Genomic DNA, 5,907 nt, shown 5'->3' with positions numbered 1-5,907 from the left:
CACTACCTTCAACATTCACTCCCTTAACCACCAATGCACAGTCGCAGAGTTGTGTATCATCTTCAAGATACAGTGCAATAACTCACCAAGGCTCTTTCAACAGAACCTTCCAAACTTGTGATCGAGGGTAGCAGATGCAGGAAACATTGACATCTGCAATTTCTACTCCAATTTATACAGCATTCTGAGTTGGAACTATATTGCCATTCCTTCACTGTCACTGGGTCAAAGTCCTGGTACTTCCTACATATTGTCAGTGTCACAATGCTACAGTCTTAAAGACTGCTGTTATGAAGTAGTACCTTTATGAAAGTTAAAAGCTAGCAGAACTACCTGATACAGTACCAAGTGATTTGAACAAGATACAATTTAACCTTTTGGTCCAGCAGCTAGTGTAGCTGGTTGCCTGGAGACAAAACTAAATTTGAATTAGGCCAATCGGTTTAAATTATCAAAAAAACCAAACTCCAATCAAGTTTGAATTTAGTATATTGACAATATTAAAAGCCAATGACACAATCTGATGCTTTTCGGGTATAAGACCGGTAAAACTTGAACAGTTGAGAAAGAACTGCCCAGCATGTACAGACTGCCCGAAAGATAGCTCTCTTAAAGGTACCTTTATCAATCAGTGACCTGTGAAATGGAAATCCCTAAGAAGAAGAAAATCTATAGAGGAAGATACCAAGAGAAGATTTCACAGCCGCTGGTTTTGAAATTTGCAGTTTGGTAAATCTTAATCAGGGGCTTTATTGGACTAGTATTATAGAAGAGAAAATAAACGATAGGTTAGAGGAAGAATTGTAAATAGTTGTTAGTTAATTACTCTTTGTTATACTTTAAGAAATAAAGTTATTATTTTTTACTTTAAATAGTTCTTGACCTCTCGAATTTTTACAGATTACCGGACTGGATAACCTGTGTTGCTGATTTAAAATTAACAGAGGGGGTTTGTAACACTGCAGTGGTTCAAAAAGTCAACTCACCATCTTCTCTAGGACAAATTAGGAATGGGCAATAAATGTTGACCTGGCCAACAACACCCATGAATGAATTTTTAAAAAAATCACCAGCAGTACTGATAGTGCTGGGAAGGGTTATCCTACACTTGGCCAAACAGGCCCATGCATAAAAAAATTAAGGACATGTGGATGAAAACCTTTTGCAGGTTGTACATTCCTATGTTAAAGAGCCATAACAGAGGAGATAATGAAAACCATCATGAGTTGGATGAAGCTAATTGCCGCTTGCATGTAAAGTTCAAGGCTACAAAGATCTTGATATGACAGCGTCAGGAGGTGGAAAACCAGTTATGGGTTAGAGAGGATGCACCTCATTGTGTAGAGGGGCTGTAGGCCAGACTCTCACCCATCAGATGGGTAGGCTGATAAGGATCCAATGACTAGTTTGACTATGTCAAGATCTCAAATGGAAAATAATCACCTCATTCCTAATCCTTCTTCACAAATCAATATGTACATGCCAGATGCTCGATCGACTTAACCTAGCAGCTACTTTAGCTTTATTAAGCTTCAGAGTAAAATAAGGAGGAGGAAAAGGTGGAATAAATAATGCCAATAGAACCGGAGATACACGGTGCAGGGACTGTAATTAGGAAGAAATGCATGGAAAGGGGAACCAGGGTCTTCAGTGACATTCAAAGTGAAGCAACAGAGGAGAAGGGCTTATGCCCGAAACGTCGATTCTCCTGTTCCCTGGATGCTGCCTGACCTGCTGCGCTTTTCCAGCAACACATTTCCAACAAAGGATGTACCAAAGGCAGTGCTGGAGATATCTATACTGGATGAGGAAGACTGTCACATCTGCCACCTCCTGCAGACAGATCAGCAGCCACACAGCTTTACAATAGCAAGGTTTTGAGTATCAGTGACAATGAACTTCTTAGCTACTTGCTTCTTTCAATCTTCAACTAGGTAGTTGTATTGCATCTCCCAAACAACAACCCTAGGTTCATTTTATAGAAAAGTCCTTTATAGAAAAGTGATACAGTTTGTGCAGTTCACCATGGACTCAGAGAGTCAATGTGTTGGAGTCATCAGATTTTCAGGCATCTTTGGTTTCCCTCAGATCTAAGGGATTATCGATTGCAGGCACATGGCACTCTGAGGTATCATCCAGCCAGGTTCCTAAACAGGTTTCACTTCTTCAGTGTCCAGATTGTGATGGACTAGACACAAGTTTCCTCCTCAGAAGGAAAAGGGGAGACTGATGAAGATGCTGAGAGCGGCAACACTGATGATGAAAATCTTGAGGAAGCCAGAGCAGGAATGAATCAAGGCAAACAAGCCCGAGCGAACCTCATATGTCTAGAGGTGAGTGTGATTGTCACTGACTGAACATTTGTTAACATTTAGAACTATGAGACATTTTGGTGCAGAAGTGTTTCTGCCCTCAAGGGAAATGCTTGATTTATAAATTTCAACATTAAGTTAATTTGTTGAGTATAGAATGTGAATGATTTTGTTCCCTTTGCACCAATAACCTGCTGTACAGTTTCATAGCCAAACCATCAGTATAGAGTTGTGCAGAAGGCTGTGTTTCTGTGCTGTATGACTTTATGACTCTATTAAATGGTGGCTGCATTTATATAACTCAAACTTCAGTTTGCAAGGGGCACTCAGCTATCACTGAGATGTGGAGTAACTACACTATGCTGATGATTCTCAAAACCCAAACATCTAAATTAGGTTGCTGCTGTCTAAAGGATATGATCCTCCCAGATGTCAGCAGTGAATGATAGCCTTAGCACTCTTTGCAATGCTGCACATGATGCACACATGGGTGTCTAGGCTAGCATCATCCCTTGAAGTAGTCTACAAGGAAAACATAAAAAGTCAGATGCCTTAGCAGATTTATATAGTCCACAGAATGTCATACAATATGCAGCATTTATTTGACTGTACAGAATGCTGTACCAAAAATTAACATCTGTGCATGCAATGAGACTTCAAATGCACTTTAATCTTTCTTTTCCTTCTGCTAACACTTGGTATCATGTCAACAACTGACCTTGAGAATGCCTACTGACCCTGTTGCTGCCTTGCTTCAGATGACTTTAGCAGGGGTCCTCTGTTGCGCATTGGCCTGGAGGGTTTTGGTTTGCGGAGAAGTCCCTCAAATATTGTAGTTGCAACTTCCTTTAACTGACCTAATTAAGGCAGTTGGGTCCCTGACAGAAGGGAGATAGTGTGGAAGGGCATCTCGTCTACACCCCACCCCTCCAACCGTAACAAGGACAGAACGCCCCTGGTGCTCACCTTCCACCCTACCAACCTTCGCATAAACCAAATCATCCCCCGACATTTCCACCACCTCCAAACAGACCCCACCACCAGGGATATATTTCCCTCCCCACCCCTTTCCGCCTTCCGCAAAGACCATTCCCTTCGTGACTACCTGGTCAGGTCCACGCCCCCCTACAACCCACCCTCCCATCCTGGCACTTTCCCCTGCCACCGCAGGAACTGTAAAACCTGCGTAAAACTGTAAAACTTCCTCCCTCACCTCTATCCAAGGCCCTAAAGGAACCTTCCACATCCATCAAAGTTTTACTTGCACATCCACTAATATCATTTATTGTATCCGTTGCTCCCCTACATTGGGTCTCCTCTACATTGGGGAGACTGGGCGCCTCCTAGCAGAGCGCTTTAGGGAACATCTCCGGGACACCCGCACCAATCAACCACACCGCCCCGTGGCCCAACATTTCAACTCCCCCTCCCACTCTGCCGAGGACATGGAGGTCCTGGGCCTGCTTCCCCGCCGCTCCCTCACCACCAGACGCCTGGAGGAAGAACGCCTCATCTTCCGCCTCGGAACACTTCAACCCCAGGGCATCAACGTGGACTTCAACAGTTTCCTCATTTCCCCTTCCCCCACCTCACCCTAGTTCTAAACTTCCAGCTCAGTACTGTCCCCATGACTTGTCCGGACTTGTCCTACCTGCCTATCTCCTTTTCCACCTATCCACTCCACCCTCTCCTCCCTGACCTATCACCTTCATCCCCTCCCCCACTCACCCATTGTACTCTATGCTACTTTCTCCCCACCCACACCCTCCTCTAGCTTATCTCTCCACGCTTCAGGCTCACTGCCTTTATTCCTGATGAAGGGCTTTTGCCCGAAACGTCGATTTCGAAGCACCTTGGATGCTGCCTGAACTGCTGTGCTCTTCCAGCACCACTAATCCAGAATCTGGTTTCCAGCATCTGCAGTCATTGTTTTTACCTCGTCCACAATAGCTAACAGATGCTTGCATGCTGGACACATGTCAATGAACAGATCTCGGTCAGAGTCCACTGCCTTACAATCCAATCTGCACATGGCTTGGGAGTAGGATCTGGAGGTTACATAGCAAAACCTGAAGATTTGTTGGATTTGTGCCACACTTGACCAAGTTTTTATTAAGGTGTTGATGCTTGATGTACAGGGAGCAGCAGTTTTGAGTTTTTTTTTTAAAATGGCTCAGCTATCAAATCCTACTTCAGCACATGCATATTCCTCATACTCTCTTTCCAGCCCAGCAGCATGCTCCTTGAAGGAGTTGAAGATCTGAATTTTATACATCTGTCCATCTCTCTAGGCATGTTCATACATATTACACATGATCATCTCCTGCAGAAGGAGAAAAGCATTAAGAGACATTAGCATGTGTAAATGTACACTGTTTATACATTGTTAGATACGGATAGAAATGTCTATATACAAAGCTGGATTTCTGTTTGCATTACTATTGTACTAAGAAGAATATGATATGGGAGAATTTGGGAATTACAGGGTTCTTATTAAGAGGTGGTTCAATGTTGTCAAAGAGCTAGAGCTGATGACAATAATAAAGCATCACATAATGTGAGTACACAAGATATCTGTGAGGTATTCTTACTGATCCCTCGCGTGTGTGTGTCCTTGTTCCATTCAAGCCTTCGTGAAGCACTATCAGATGTGTACGTTCTCGTAGTGGTAATGAAAACTCAAGTAGCTGGTTGCTGAGTGTTGTAGTTCCTTTTATATTTAAAGTGTGAACCCTGGAAGATGTATGAGATACAGTAGCACTGTGATGCCAATTGGTAGCTGCAATTATGTGACAGATATTGATTGCTCATGAGGCATCTGATGGACATGCCTGGTACCCAACCTTGGTGATATTCCTGGGCTATGGAAAGCTTACAATGCTCACTCACAGTCATAGAAGCAGGAGGCATTGAGTTGCACTTACTTTAGAAGAATGCAGCAAATCATTTATCCTTTGCAGCCACATCCTTCAGATAGTCCAGCTATTTTAGGAATTGGCTTGTCCTCTGAGATCCTCTGCTGAGGCACTGCTGAACTGTGGTGCCTTTGTTTTGCCCAGTCTCTGATGTCCTCCGGTTGCTTAGTGGTTATGAGCAGAGGTTGAGTGACACTCCTGGGTTGCAGAAACTGAGTGCAGTTTGCCTGCCATTTAAATACAGTACCCTGAAGTTGAATCCCAGAAACATGTCAGTCTATAAAATTTGGTTTATTTGGGAGCACTAGCTTTCAGAGCATTGTTCCTTCATCAGGTGGTTGCAGCAGGAGCTCTGAAAGCTAGTGCTTCCAAATAAACCTGTGGACTATAAACTGGTGTTGGATGATTTTTTTTTAACTTTGTACATCCCAGTCAAACACTGCCACCACCAAATTATGCAATGAACTGAGAAAGATGCAGTCTAGCAATAAAATCCAACGTGCCCTGAGCAAAAGTACATTGTTCTTTTAGGCCTACCTCCATGCTCAGTCTCAAAAAAAAATGAATGATGATTCCAGGATTCCATGATTTCCAATTCCAATACTCCCTTTTTACTCCCAATTTATTTAATTAACCAAATGTAAATTCCCTCCTTTCTGTGGTGGAATTATGCTGTGTCT

Source organism: Chiloscyllium plagiosum, unplaced genomic scaffold (assembly GCF_037043375.1).
Source record: "Chiloscyllium plagiosum isolate Xiang-an unplaced genomic scaffold, Cpla_swu_hap1 HiC_scaffold_43, whole genome shotgun sequence".
NCBI classification, from domain to species: Eukaryota; Metazoa; Chordata; class Chondrichthyes; order Orectolobiformes; family Hemiscylliidae; genus Chiloscyllium; species Chiloscyllium plagiosum.
This window is presented reverse-complemented; position numbering follows the sequence as displayed.